This window comes from Engystomops pustulosus, chromosome 2, assembly GCF_040894005.1.
Source record: "Engystomops pustulosus chromosome 2, aEngPut4.maternal, whole genome shotgun sequence".
NCBI classification, from domain to species: Eukaryota; Metazoa; Chordata; class Amphibia; order Anura; family Leptodactylidae; genus Engystomops; species Engystomops pustulosus.
The window spans coordinates 94912096-94928423 of record NC_092412.1 but is presented as its reverse complement, the minus strand read 5'-3'; the positions used below and the strand labels follow the sequence as shown (position 1 = coordinate 94928423).

At 40.3% G+C, this 16328-nt stretch overlaps 1 long non-coding RNA gene across 1 annotated transcript in view; it reads right to left on the bottom strand.

Annotated features, from left to right (window-relative positions):
* The window catches only part of LOC140118115 (uncharacterized), a 54108-nt gene extending 42386 nt beyond the window's left edge, over positions 1 to 11722 (bottom strand). Inside the window, exon 1 of the long non-coding RNA XR_011853143.1 lies at positions 11663 to 11722. This is a non-coding gene — a long non-coding RNA (uncharacterized lncRNA). The remainder of the gene's footprint in view (positions 1 to 11662) is intronic.
* Positions 11723 to 16328: the final 4606 nt, after the last annotated feature.

The following is a 16328-nucleotide window of genomic DNA, read 5'->3' as shown; positions in this document are numbered from 1 at the left end:
ACCATTCTTTTTTATGCATTATGAATGAAACATACTTTGAGAATGATGTAGCTACACTGATGCAGAAACATATCTTGTTAAATCCCCGAACTGAGTGTTTTGCTGAAAAAAAATATAAGATTATGATAATGAGGCTCTGTCGCTCCTGTGACTGCCTGGGCACTCTCTTCTTACCCTAACTTACCCTAATTATGCACTGTTCCACCACAGTGTTGTCCATGACAAGCAGAAGTAATCTATCGCTGCACCATCCCCCAGTTGTTGTATATATGTCATCCAGCTCAGGTTGATTAGTCCTGTCCCGACAGTTCAGCAAGTGTAGACACCCAGCTTTCCCAAGGTCCTGAATTTTATAATTGTTTTTTTTAGTAAGACCACTCGGCTCAGGGATTAAATAAGATATGTTTCTGCATCAGTGTAGCTACAGCATTCTCAAGGTATGTTTGGTTCATAATGTTTAAAAACAAATGGTAGATTTCCTTTAAGAGGAATTCTCTAAAAGATTATATTTAAAATGACTCCCTCACTATTTTGGTACTATGGCTTCTTATCCATTATTATTATTTATAGAGCACCATTAACTCCATGGTGCTGTACATGCAATAAGGGGTTCACATACATTACATTAAGATGAGAACAAAAGTTATGGTTTGAAGGTTTGGAAGGTGGGGGACAGTCTGACACATTTTGGTAAAAAGTTCCAGAGTTTGGGGTATAAAGTAGAAGTGTGTCTTGGCTGACAGTAGGTTGTTGAAGAGTTTTTGTAAGGTAACTCTACAATGCAATATAGTCACTTTTCTCACCTATGTTTATTGGAATTTCTGCTTCTATCAGCAGCACAGAGCCCAGTCATGTCTTGCAATAGTCTTTTAATCTTTACCTTTCTCACCTAAGTGATCAGCTTATTGTTGAGGGCTCTTTTACCAAAAGAGGGACAGGACAAAGGACTGTATGAACTGCTGTCTTGATAGCCCTTAGTTCCATATGACCTATATTGAATGAAATCCACTTGATGTCTTTACCATTTACGATTTATTTTTTTAGTGTATACGGCTCAGTGCACACAGTCCTCTGATTCTGTGTGGCAGATGTCATAAAAAGACTCATATCACATCTCCAACCATTCCGCAGACATAGACAGATAATATCCTGCTTAGCCCAAGGTTTTGAGGCAAAGTAAATCTGCTTATGTAAGGGTGAAGGAAAAGTTGAAAAGGTCACACTACTAGAATACTAAACTGGATGCTTTATCTAAGCTTCCTTTTTGCTACCCATGATTGCAATGGTGGTGACACTTGTCTATTTTTACTTTGACGTTACTCTTTTATGTGTGATTCTATATTGAAGAAATAAGAATTTTTGTCCCATTATTGCCTTTAATATTTCAAAAGTATTTGGAAGCTAAAGGTTTTTGAAATCTGATATTTCTGACAATCTACCTTTAAATATTTGGTTTTACATGATTTTACTTATTTTTATGTTGTTACTTTTACACCCACCAACATACTGCATGTTTGATTTACTTTGTCTCTATGTGGAAGTGCACTTCACCGCCTATCTATTTTGATAGATCAGACATTTTGGAATGTAGCAATACCTAACATGTTTATGATTTTTACTCTTTATTTTTATATCCATTCTAGGAAAGGGGGGGATTTGAATTTTTATGTTTATTCTTTATTTTTTTTACTTGTTTTTTACAATTTTAACCCTAGGTTGTCTGATTGATGCTACCATATACTGCTTCTATCGGCACCACAGAGCCCAGTCATCCCTTTAAATAGTGTTTTCATCTTTACCTCTCTCAATGTTACAAAGACCGGTGGCTGTCTTAGCAACAGATTGTCGCTCTCGAATGATGTCACAGTGAGCGGTGATCGAAGCCAAGATGGCGGTGCCCATGCGGCGAGAAGCTGATCGCGAGTATTACCGGTGTATGTTTGCTGCAATATGCCCCCTTTCCATACACATGCAGCTGACGTGTGATGTACGAATAAATAAGGAGTGAATAATTTATTTCACATACAATGGCTCCCTGCCAGCAGCATATGGTGAGTCCCAGGGCTTCAGGTTTAGCCTGTGCTTGTGTGCCTGTCTCTCCTTATGCATTCTCTCTTCTCCCTCTCTCCCCTGCGTGCTAAATGCACATGACAGGAAGTGGGGAGGGGTGAGAGAGTTGAATGAGTGTGGACCAGAGGAGATTGACACAGGCACACACATGCTGCAGCTACCTCTTCCTCAGGATTCATCACACACACTATGTGAAATAAACTTATATAAACTACTGAAATGGTTCAGAATGTTGACAAAGGCATTCTTAAAAACAACATAGCATAGGCTATTGGAACCTTCCACCAGTTAAAAATTACATTCCTGGAGACAGGTTCGCTTTAAATAATGCTTTGACATGAGGAAGCTTCAGCACTAAGAAAAGTCAGTATTTATCAGTGTCGGCTTTTATTTTTGAACAAAAATTTATTTCCATATTTGTTACTAAAGATGTTTAACAAAGAGAACTTTATTAGGGCATATGGATTCCACAAGGAGGGACATCTACTCACACTAACAAAAAGTAGCCATCTGTTTGCTTCTTAAATAAATAGCCACCATATATTAAATATATATAAACAAATGGGGTTTCTGGCAGCCTTGATGGAAAAGTCTGATTGCCAAATCAGCTTCTATTTACAATGCATTTGTCTTTATGAGACAATTGATATAAGACAGTTGACTTTAGCTATACTTGATGTGTAAATTTATTGATGATCTGAAAGGTATTGACCTTCTGCCAATATTTGTTTCTTCTTTAAGGGCTAGACTACACTGCGACTTTTTGTAACACTACAATTTAATTTGAGCTATTTAGTGACAGCTGCAATCCTTATGAATGCACTGAGGTGTATGTGATATTATAGGCTGTAGCTGTCACAGTTATTCACAATCAGTTGTGCTACAAATGTTATATTGTAATCTTAGGCTCCATTCCCACAACCATATTTCACGCAAATTGCGGTCAGATCACCATTGTGGCCTCCTTAGAGGTCTATTACACCCAGTAATGGTGCAGTGAGCACACTGGGGCACATTTACTTACCCGTCCATGGAGTTCACTGAAAGTGTCTTGTCACTAGGATTGTGCGCCTGATATCCTGCATGTGTTGCTTCCCTGCTCAGGTCCGACAGAGTTCACCTTCCTCTTCGTGATGCATGTAAGTGCATTGTCTTGCGACACAATTTGAAAGTTTAAATCCTGCGTTCAGTTTGAATCAGTCGAATCGTTCGATGACACGCCCCCCAATTTGTGTTGCATGGAAGTCAGCACCGCTGCACCAAAAACGGATCATGTGCGACATGATTCTAGCGCAGACACCTGTTAAATACCTGTCAAAGCCATGTAATCCCTGAAAAAGGGCAAACAGTCTGGCGAAAGTGCGATCTGCGACCCTTAGTAAATAAACCCCACCGTGTCTAATTGCAGCTTGACTGAGCCAGACGGCCGCGACGCAAATTATAGAGCTGGCCTGATTATTGACTTTATTTGGGAGCCGCTTCTCAGCTTTTTATGGTCAAGGAATCAGATCAACCTCCAACCCTGCCCACCCGACCAGTGCTTTTCCTAGTTTCCAGCCCGGGTCCAAGAGACCTTAGCAGGGGAACACGGAACCGCACCACCATACTGAAGACACGATTACAGTGCAGTGCTGTGGACAGAAGTGCAGGAACTCTTGCCATCATGTATAACTATGGTGCTTTGACTCCTGACCCTGCAGCAATGTTCAGCTTTTCTAAAAATTCTGTTATTTTATTAACTTTTCAGATGTAATTTTAAGGAGACAAAATGTAAAGAAATACTGAAATATATTCTTGAACATCCAGAGAAAATACACTGTAGAAACCTTCAAATAAAGTACAAATGTTTGTATTATTTTTATGACAAAAGCCCTGATCCGCTGAGAAATTGTCTTCTGTGCGTATAAACATAACTCAGTGGTGTTTGATTTATGATTTAATGCTATTGCTTCTGTTAGAATAATTCTTAGAATATTACAATGTTAACAGGATGTTTTTCATTCAGATTAGGGAAGGATTATCCTTTTAGACAAACTGCCAGTGATTCATCTCCCATCACTGCACTGTAGAAATGTGCAGTTTACAAGAGCCTGAACAAACCTGTTGTGTTCACATATAAGAAACCAAATAATGAGCTTTGCTCCCTTTGTTTGCAGTTAAATAACTGCATTCAAAGGAAAAAGTCTGCTAATGATGATGAGGGTTCACACAATCATGTGGAGTACCTGAGCCTTGTTTCTCCATGTATGCTTACTAGAAGATGCAAGGGGAGTAACACACAAAATTTAAAAGCAAAGAAAAAAACAGATCAGCCTGTGAATATTTCTTGAATACCACATAACTAGAAGAAAGCTAACTCAATCTAAAACCTTGAGATTCCAGTATAGGTGCAATTGTAGGTGAGATACATCTTTCTCTGGATCACAAATGTTAATTTTTTTTTTAAAAAGCATCCTCTCTCCTTGACCAATGAAGTTCCACTAACAGTCACCATCTTTTAGTTCTTATTAACCTCAAAACACATACATTTGGCTGTGCAGTAGTGAGTGATTTCCAGACATAGAAAGTATTACTAGTATCATATATACCAGTGGTGGCGAACCTATGGCACGGGTGCCAGAGGTGGCACTCAGAGGCCTTTCTGTGGGCACCCGGGCCATTGCCCTAGCACACCAGACCGGACTCAGACTGGACACGGGACTGCTTCCTGCAGTCTCAAGCAACTTAAATGATGATGCTTTCAGTCATATATTACAGCGATACTTACTTCGCCACTTGGGACTGTAGAAAGAGGGAGAAGGAGTAGAAAAGACGAATTATCTTTGGTGGACCTTCAGCTGGCCCCACAATTCTTTGTGTATAAAGGGACACAGGAAAGAAGCTTAAATGATGCAAATTTTCCATCTTGTCCTTAGGAGGCCAATATTATCAAAAGTTGTGGAAGAACAGGAAGCAATAAGTTACTGCTTTCATTTTTGGCTGGCACCTCACCATAAATAAGGGGGGTTTTGGGTTGCAGTTTGGGCACTCGGCCACTAAAAGGTTCGCCATCGCTGATATATACTTTGCTCTGCCAACATTTTTAATTGTCTATAGAAAATATGTACTAATTTCCTTTAATTTAATTATGTAATTTAATTTAAATTCACAATCCATCTCCAATATGGCACCCTAGCTGGTTGTCTACTCTGCTTGTCCCAAGTCTCATCCCTTCCTACATGGGAGTCTATGAATAAGTGTTTCTGTCTTAAGCAGGTGAACATGGCAAAAACCACCAGGATAACACAAACTTTGCGCCTACTTTAATAGGTGCTACTTTCCTGGTTTTGGCACAGTAGATTTTTTTTCTATAGCCAAAATGTTTCTAAGAAATGTTGTAATTTCACCATCTAATATTCCATTTAGACTATCTACTCTCAGGTGGGTGTGAGAGAAGAGCTGATCACCTATATTTTTGAACATGGATACCCCATTGATTTATGTCCAGATGAAAGTTGAACTTTGATCTGATTATAAAATAGTCTTGAAGTAGAGAGAGGGTCTGGGGAAGAAGCCACAATGGATTCAGTTTGAAGATATAGTGAATAAAAAGCATTAAGCAGCCTGTATGCTCGTGCTACATTGCAGTGTACTGTAAATGCAGCCATAGAAGGCCAATATTTTGAATAGTTTTTATTTCTTACTACATAACAAATTTCAGCATAAAGACTACATCTTCCCAAATCAAACACAACATGAAAAGTTGTAAAAAGGCATTGTGACTTAACTTTTGTGCCTGTTTAGGCTTTAGTGCCATCCTCTGCCTATAATGTACAGCAGAATTTGCTGACTGTCAATTTGTACTTAATTTGCTTTCTGTCCAGCACTAGTCCGAACACTGCTTTTTTTTACTCCTTGCAATCTTAATTAATTTCCACCCCACCCATCTGTCTCCTGTTGGCTTTGTTCTGGGCCGCAGACAGTTAAAGACCCCTACCAGAAACTTATAATAGTATTCATGAATAGAAATCTTGGCAGGGAGAATACTCATGGACAGTTGGAGATCACATGATCCTCCATCTGTGGCCATTTTCTGGACAGGAATACCTGGCTGATAAGGTAAAAGAAAGGAGGTTTCACTTTACATATCAAGAAAGTGATGCAGCACTTTTAATATATGTAGATTGGTAAATGACCTAATATCCTGCCCCAACACTTACAAAAACATTACAAAAAATATAAGTTCAAGTGGCCAACCCCTTGAAGCTAGCTTTGAAGGACAGATGGCTTCTCCACTCACATTCCTCCTGATTCGTCTGGGTGTCAGGGGATCGGTCCAATCACTTTCAGGACTGGGACTCTGAAATCTCATAAGAGGATTGTCTGCCCACTTCCCAGTGCTTGCTGGACAAAATTGTTGATACCCCTCATTTAATGAAAAAAAAATATCCACAATGGTGACAGAAGTAGCTTGAAAGCTGATAAAAGTAAAAATAAATGATATGTCTAGAAAAATGAATAAATGAAAGACATTGCTTTTCAACCATCCTTCAACATAATGAAAAAAAACTAATAAAATAGGCGTGGACAGAAGTGATGGTTCTTTAACTTATTGGGGCACATTTACTAAGGGTCCGCAGACCGCATTTCTGTCGGGTTTCCGGTTTGCGCCACATTTAACAGGGCTTTTGGGACACACGATCGGATTTTGCCGCAATCGCGTGACTTTCATGCAACACAAATCGGGTGGCATGTCCGTCGGACAACCCGAGTGATTCGGACTAAGCAAGACATGCACCGTCGCAAGACATGCACTCACATACACCAGAAAGAAGATGGTGAACTCCGGCGGACCTCTGCGGGAAAGCGACACATGCAGGATATTGGGCGCATGATCTTGGTGAATCGCCCAGACTTCATCCTTAGTCGGACAGTCCGGATGGGGGATCATGACAGGACCGGGTAAGTAAATGTGCCACAATGTTTTGTTGCACAGCCTTTTGAGGCAGTCACTGCAATCAAACTGTTTCTGATACTGTCAATGAGACTTCTGCAGCTCTCAACGGGTATTTTGATGCCATATGTGTCCGAAAAGTGTTGGATATGATATCCAAGTTTTAAAGATGCCTAAATAAAGAAAACTTTTATGGAACAAAAAGCCCTGGTGGATTCGACCTGGTCAGTGTGGTAAATGAGAATTTTCGGATACTCTTCATGAGCAAACTGTTTCAGTTGTCTGGGGTTTGAAGGGTGCCTTTTCCAGACAATATGTTTCAGCTCCTTCCAAAGATTCTCAATAGGAATAAGCTCAGGGCTCATAGAAGGCCACTTCAGAATAATCCAATGTTTTCCTCTAGGGTGTTTTTAGCTGTGTGTTTTGGGTCATTATCCTCTTGACGGACTGTAAACTTTCTGACACTGGTCAGCACATTTCTCTCTAGAATCCCATGATAGTCTTGGGATTTCATTGTACCCTGCATAGATTCAAGGCACTCTGTGCTAAATTCAGTAAAGTAGCCCAAGAACATAACAGGGCCTCCTCCATGTATCACAGAAAGAACAGTGTTCTTTTCAACATATACTTCATTTTTATGTCTGTGAACATAGAGCTGATGTAGCTTGCTAAAAGTTTGACTTTAGTCTCATCTGTCCGTAGGACCTTCTCCCAGATGCTTTGTGGCTTGTCAATAGGTAGTTTTGCAAATTCCAGTCTTGCTATTTTTTTGACTTGTTTTTACCCTCTTTTTCATTAAAAGAGGTGTACCAACAATTTTGTCCACATGCATTTGTTAAACATCAAAGTTAGAAACCTACATATGGAAATTCTACACTTTTTTCTTTTAAGTTCTGAAGGTCAAAAATATTTTGTTTTTCTATGTAGCTTATGTATACTGCATTTTATTAACTCTTTCTGGGGGTTCCGAAAAATGAGAGTTTTATTTTTAATTACAAATTTCTGGAACATTTACCATAAATAACATATATCCTTTATTCTGTGGCTCAGTGCAATTTGGATGATAAAGAACATATAACAATGCATTGTCAGTCTCTGCAACTGTGGCTGTTGCAGTGGGAGCCCTGCTATCATTATATGCCTGCATATACAATCACCGGCCACTTTATTAGGTACACCATGCTAGTAACGGGTTGGACCCCCTTTTGCCTTCAGAACTGCCTCAATTCTTCGTGGCATAGATTCAACAAGTTGCTGGAAGCATTCCTCAGAGATTTTGGTCCATATTGACATGATGGCATCACACAGTTGCCGCAGATTTGTGGGTTGCACATCCATGATGCGAATCTCCCGTTCCACCACATCCCAAAAATGCTCTATTGGATTGAGATCTGGTGACTGTGGAGGCCATTTGAGTACAGTGAACTCATTGTCATGTTCGAGAAACCAGATGATTCCAGCTTTATGACATGGCGCATTATCCTGCTGAAAGTAGCCATCAGATGTTGGGTACATTGTGGTCATAAAAGGATGGACATGGTCAGCAACAATGCTCAGGTAGGCTGTGGCGTTGCAACGATGCTCAATTGGTACCAAGGGGCCCAAAGAGTGCCAAGAAAATATTCCCCACACCATGACACCACCACCACCAGCCTGAACCGTTGATACAAGGCAGGAGGGATCCATGCTTTCATGTTGTTGACGCCAAATTCTTACCCTACCATCCGAATGTCGCAGCAGAAATCGAGACTCGTCAGACCAGGCAACGTTTTTCCAATCTTCTACTGTCCAATTTCGATGAGCTTGTGCAAATTGTAGCCTCAGTTTCCTGTTCTTAGCTGAAAGGAGTGGCACCCGGTGTGGTCTTCTGCTGCTGTAGCCCATCTGCCTCAAAGTTTGATGTACTGTGCGTTCAGAGATGCTCTTCTACTTACCTTGGTTGTAACGGGTGGCGATTTGAGTCACTGTTGCCTTTCTATCAGCTCCAACCAGTCTGCCCATTCTCCTCTGACCTCTGGCATCCACGAGGCAGAACTGCCACTCACTGGATGTTTCTTCTTTTTCGGACCATTCTCTGTAAACCCTAGAGATGGTTGTGCGTGAAAATCCCAGTAGATCAGCAGTTTCTGAAATACTCAGACCAGCCCTTCTGGCACCAACAACCATGCCACGTTCAAAGGCACTCAAATCACCTTTCTTCCCCATACTGAACTGCAGGAGATTGTCTTGACCATGTCTATGCCTAAATGCACTGAGTTGCCGCCATGTGATTGGCTGATTCGAAATTAAGTGTTAACGAGCAGTTGGACAATTGTACCTAATAAAGTGGCCGGTGAGTGTACATAACTGCATATTGTAGTGCAGCAATATGCCAGACACCACAATATACAGCTATGTTGTGCTGCGTGTAAGGGTTAATATGGAAAAATTATGCCTGAACAATGAACATACTGCCAATGTAAAACCTAAATTAAATGAAACATAATTATTCATTAAAAAAGTAAAGGGTCTGTAAAATTAAGGATCTCGTGCTGCTTAGAATGATCCATGGTTGTAGCCTTGAAAAGTGGAAGTGTTGATAGTTTTTGACAGTTTTTAAACAGATGAGCTTTAATGTTGACAAATGTAAAACAATCTACTTAAGCTGTGGTAATCGTATTACTGCATATAAATTAAATAGGTTTGAACTTGGAAGTTAGAAAACAAGAGATGGACCTGGATATTCTGATTATAAGTGACCTAAGCAGCTCAATGTCAGACAGCAGCTGCAAGAGCTAATCACACATTATGGTTTAAACCTGTGATCCCAATATATTTTTACCTTTCCATAATTCCCTTGTATGGAATCAATTTTAAATGTGGTACTCAATAAGAAGGAGTCAGGAGATCTGGAGAGGGGTTCATTGGTGGGTCCCTACGTTAACAAATAGGATGGGGTGTCTGTCTTACAATATAAAGCCCATGATCTTTTCTTCTAAGAACTATAAGGGCCAGGGAAGGGACTCTGCAGATGGAGGAAAGACTATTTAGACATTTGTATATGAATCCATTCTTTAGTTAGAGTAGGAGGTAATTGCTGTGAGTATTAATAGTCAAAATAGTTTAGAATTGAAAGTCTACCACAAATAGACTTTGTCTTAAGTGCAGAGTTGTTTCTGATCTTAACTATTATCAGTTCCTGAAGTACTTGCAAGACAGCAAAATAATCAGAACAAAATCCAAGGTGAACCAGCATGGATTAGATTGCTTGCTGTAATAGTCGCTTTCTTTTAATCCCATTTACGTCTGTGGGAATTATAGAAAACTGTAGAACAGCCTGCTTAGCTCTTTACATACTTTGGTCCTTCCCCACCTGTCACAACAAATTGGTAATATAGTTTGATTTTAGAAAATCATTTACTGCATTACATTATTAATATCTTAATATCTAAAAGCAGTGTTTTATGTTTTTAGGTCTATATGCTTTCAAAATGTCAACATAACTGCTTTATGTATATTTCACAAACACAGCAACAAAATGAATATAGGAACATGAAAACCTGATCTTGAAAATCACCCCCACCCCCTACCAACTGTATCTTTGGCCTTGGTGTACACACTTTCTCTACTTTAATCAGAGCGAACATAGTCTGCAACACTTTATGGTTGTTGTCAGAACACATTGGTGGGGCATTTACTCTGCATTGTCCACCAGTTTTCCTGGCAGGCAATGCATGAAAAAAGAAAGGTATTGCGACTTTTGGTCAGTTTCTTGACACACGGACCACTTTCTACTGAAGTGGATGGGCCTGGGAAAGGGGTGTATTTCAATCTGGCATTGGAGCACGCCTCCGGATTTACCTTAGAGGCCTCCGGTGGAACATTACAGATAAAGCTACATCACAGCCATAGGAGTGTCTATGAGACTCCACATTGCCATGACAACTGATCAGCACCTTCGATGACCCTAGTCAATAGCCTCTCACATAGCCAAATCAGTTCCCTACGCTGTACTGAGGAGACCCAATCAGGTCGAAACAGTGCTGTCTACAGTTGGGAATCTGTTCCTTATGGAATAGATATACTGGTTTGGCTTAATCCCACATCATATTTTTAGCCTTCTTGTAAGTCATACTTGATGTTAAGGGGGCTGCCTTTCAAGGCAGCAAAAGGAGGTATTGTTTTCCATTTAACACCTTGGAAAACTTATTTGCATTCTTCCCAGAATTCCCTAGTGGAGCATCTATGGCTTTAAGTCTCCACACACCTTTAAGGTGGCCTTAATTGGCATTGTCTCCTTAAGGAGAACACCTACTGTCTCACCTTCAATGACAACATACTACACTGAGGTGGTGCGCTTAAAGGGTTAAAGCATCGCTCCAATAATTTATATATATAATTTATAATACCTTTTGTCATGTAGGATGACTCTCAATTGCTATTTCCAGCAGTTTCTTTGATATACTCCTCAGTTTAGTCAGTCCTAGTAGAAGCCTGTGATTATCTCTTCTCTCCGTTCTTAGTATCTCTATGAGTCAGTACATTGTTTACACAATAAATACAAGAAATGGTTTCACAGTTGGGAGGCATTTCTGCTCCCTGCTTACTCTGGATGGAGGGGGAGACCATGTGATGCTTCTTTGTGAAGTTAGCAGGAGAACATAGGGCACAATTACTTACCCATTCGGAGGAGTTCACTGAACGTGTCCCGTCGTGTTCTGATGATAATGAACTGTGCTGGGATTGACTAAGATCGTGTGCCTGGTATCCTGCATGTGTCGCTTCCCCGCTCAGGTCTGCCGGAGTTCACCTTCTTCTTCCTGGTGCGTGTAAGTGCCTGATCTTGCAACACAATTTGAAAGTTAAATCCCACGCTCAGTCCGAATCAGTTGGATCGTCCAACGGCAACCCCCCCCCCCCCCGATTTCTGTCGAATGAAAGCCAGTGCAGCTGTGCCAATATCCGATCGTGTGTGACACAATCCCCTGTTAAATACCTGTCACAGCCGTGCAAAACCCGAAAATGTCTGACGAAAGTGCGGCCACGGACCCTTTGTAAATAAGGTTCTGAGCAACTGGGTGCGCCAAAGTCTCCCATGCAGCATATTCATATGCCATGCCCACATTGCTGGCTGCAGCCTTGTGCTGGCCCACTCCCCGCCTACTGTGCCCTCCCTTCAAGCCCCTCCACGTGCCCCCTCACGTAGAGGTGGAGGAAAGGGGGAAATAATCCCAAGTGCTAGCAATAAGCTAGCATTAGCGATTATCTGGTGTGGTGCAGAAGCCCTGATATATAACCCCCATTATATACTAAAATACAGACAAAATTAACATAATATAACCTTTTGGTGAAGTATGAAGGGAAGACAGATTTTCTGACATCTTAAATATAAAAATAGATTTTTATGTTAAAAACTATGAAGGGAGAATGAGTCTTAGTGTGTAGAGTATATTTTTAAACTCTAAAGTGTTCTTTGGCAGAAACGACAACTCTCTGTGGTCATTTGGCAAAGCTGATCACTATGAACCATGGAGTGGAATAAAATCTGATGAATGGTTTATTTGGTATAACATGAGTGACAAAACAGTTTCTGATTCCAATTTACAATCATCATGAATTAATTCCAAAATAGTATATTACATAAATATGTGGAACAAAGAAATATTACAGATGAATAGAATGTCATTGGAACTAAGAGGGTGGAAAGGAGGAGACACAAGGGACCCTACATGGAAAAAAACACAGGGATGGGGTAAGGGAGCATATAGATAAAAGGTGTTAGCTGTTTCTTTTTAATTTTGGGTTAATCCGTGTATAGAAAGGAAGGGGTCTCTTGTCCTATAATATTAGCATTTTTGTTTTAATTACCAGAAAAATTATTAATTACACTGAGCTCACATCTGAGTTTGGCATGTTCCATTATTAAAATAGTGAAAAAAATGGTGCAGCATCCAGTGCTGCATCCTAATAAACTCCGTAAATTAAAGTCCATGGGACTGAAGACGTTCCATTCCCCTTCAGTTTTTAGTTCCAGTTACGCTCCACCAAAACGGAATCCCCCCACGCAGGTGTAAAATAGGCCTTACATTGCTCATTCAATCCAGAACAAACAGCAATAATATTTATTCAGTTTAGATGGGATATCTAGATGTACATAATAAATAACTTTCCCATCTTCTTAAAATCAGTTCACAAACAGTGATACTTTTACTATTTCAGCTTTTAAGTAGTTTTATCTATTGGTTCAGCAGTCCAGCCTATAACCAGCCATTACACTACCATCTCTTTTGTTACAGTTCTCATGTAGCACTATTCAGTTCAAGGATAGTCTCTGGTTTAGTAAATCATGGTCAGTTCAATTAGCCAGTGGAAAAAAACTATACTTTACAGTAGTACTATATAATTCACTGCTGATGGAGCAACTTAGGGCAGTTCTTGTAACTACCCATGCACTTGGGGTGACTATGAGCAATGAGAGACCTGAATTGGTGAGTAAGTGCAGAGTAATATACAATGAAAATAGCCTTTAGGTGTTCCATGTATTAATCCATTGGAGATCAGTGATGTGCTCTATGTGGCTGTAATAACATCGGTAAGATATAATAGCAATTATTGTGTCCAAAATTGGGTTAAATTATGGTGACATTATGAGACTATTTGATATCATTTGAGCTGCACTTTAATTTAACTGCTGGAGGCGATCATTGGGCTGAATATTGCTACATGTGAACTGAATTGAAAGAGATGGTAGAGTAATGGTTTGGTTATTAGCTGGATGACATAAAAATATAGGAGACATTTTTACTGAATAGACTAGATCTATGGGTTATACAATATCTACTTGGAAACAAGGCGATTATTGGATACAAAAATATTTTATGTGAACTACAGTCTAAGTAGATAGGAAAGTTATGTATTATGTACACATATTTCAAGCAACAAGAAACAAAATACAAAAGCAAAAACACTGGGACTATCATACACACAAACTGGTCATCTTACTTGCCACAGCAGTGCTGCATGGCAGGTGGAGGCCATGCACCCAGTGGCACAACAGCTGGTTCCACACACCAGTAGGAATTGTAGGAGAAAAATACATATGCAGCACTCACCAGGTTTCCTTTACTTTATTTCTGCAAAAAACCCATATGGCAGACTGTTCGTCACATCACAGAATAATGGATAATTTCATAGTATTGGTTGGTATCTTAAGCTTAAAGGGAACCTGTCACCAGAGGTCTCATTTTCACTAAAAAACTAATTGCAGGATATGATTTTCACCTTTTCTAAGCATTTGCATTATAATATAATTGTGTGTTATAACTTACTTTTCACCCTGACAGAATCTCCTGTTTAGTCCCAGGAGTTGACGTTGTTTGGGATGCATTTCAAAAAACAATCCTCACCTTTTAGCCCCCACCTTTGTGCTCCTGTACAGCTCCTCCCCAACTGATGTCAGCTTACCACACTGTGAGCTCTGTGAAAAAGCAGGAGGGAGAGGCTATACAGGAGCACAAAGGTGGGGGCTGAGATCTAATGAAAACAAAAAAGGATGGAACAGAACGCAGTAAGCTTTGTTCTTTGTGGCCGAATTATGTCACTGCAGCTTTGCTATCACTCATGTATTTGGGAGTTGGTGTGTAGTAACCTGGTCTGATCACACAGCCTTTGGCTATCTCCCAACTTCGGCACCCCTTTTCTTAACAATAAGAATTGTACAAAAAATAGTGTTAGGCCCCTTTCACATGAACGTATGATTTCTCATGCCCTGTCACACAAGTCCATATATACATGATGTTTTTCATCTGTATCCATACTGTATAAAATACGGTGGGCTGGCAAGTGTTGGCTGGCTGATAGATGACTGGCTATTGGCTGGCTGATAGAATTCTCCTCCAACACGTTCTGGTCTCCTTGGAGACTTCACATATATATGGCAGCATATGGTACACAAACCTATGAATCTTGTATGCAACACATATATTAAACGTTCCCATAGACTTCTATGGGGCTTATGGAACACAAATATTGGGGAAAATAGGATACTCTATATTTTTTTATGTGTCCCTTACGGTACTGTGTGGTGGACAGTATGGCCACGTAAATGGGAGGGCGTGTTGCCCATTGAAATGAATGTGGCCGTATGCTACCTGTATAAAAAAGGTAAGTTACAGGTAGCATACAACCGTTTTCATATGTTTGTGTGAAATAGCCTAGAAACATAACTCTATAATCAAAGTCCTTTGAAAACATTTCAACCAAAAACCAACAAAACACAAAGCAATGACCAATATATCATAAAAAGGTCAAATTTTATTATAGAATATACACAATATATAATAGAAAATACTACTTAGGGAAGAATTGAAGCTAAAATCATAGCCAGATGGAATTCATATAGGTGATACATGATACAATGATGAGACCACCATATTCATCATAAATACAATAATGATGGGGGGACCTATGTACACTATTCCTTAATTTCTCCTAGATAATACCAGTTATAACACATCTAGGGAAAAAAAAGGTAGAAAAAAATGTCACCATATATATATTAGCTTGCAAGTTAGCTTGCCCACAGATCCCATGATGCCTTGTGTTCTCTCTCAAAGTAATTTAGCAGTAAATCCATTTAGTTTTCCACTGAAAACTGCACAGTGCACATACACAATGTATATGGTGACAGCCAGGTAGCTTCCATTACATGCAGGAGAAGGGAACATGTAATAAGTGGTAGAAATCATCGGTACATGAAGTCTATGCCTGGCCTGCTAATATCACTAATTAATTGTAGATTACAAAAGCAACCCCTTGATGGCAGTACAAGCAATGAAGTTGTTGAGTTCTGCCCCTGTTCACATAACCTCAGGTTCTCTAATTACTAATAAAATTCACAATGTGAGTTCAAAGAAATCACACCAAGACAAAGCATGGTATAATATCTCAATCTTTGAGGAGAAGCGATGTCATGTGCAACATCCCCCACCGGGGCCTAGCCTTAAAGGGGAGGCCTGGAGACAGCCGGGGCCCGCTGTACCGGAGTGGCTGGCGGTTGCGGCCTAAGCACGCTATTGTCACGGTGCTTGGTACGGGGGAACCGGAGGGCTGTCCTACAGCCTGGCAGGTCTCCAGCAGGGTGGTGTTGGCAAGAAATGATGAGGGAGAGGCTGCTATAGCGGATCTCCCTGGGGCAACTCCTTAATGTCCCGAGTGTGAGTCTCTGGGTGATGGACAGGGTGCCGGTGATGAAGGCAGCCGTATTAGCAGGGACCAGACGGAGACAGAAGTTGAAGAAAACAACTTACAGTTCTTTATTTGAACCGCAGGAACCGCAGCAAACGTG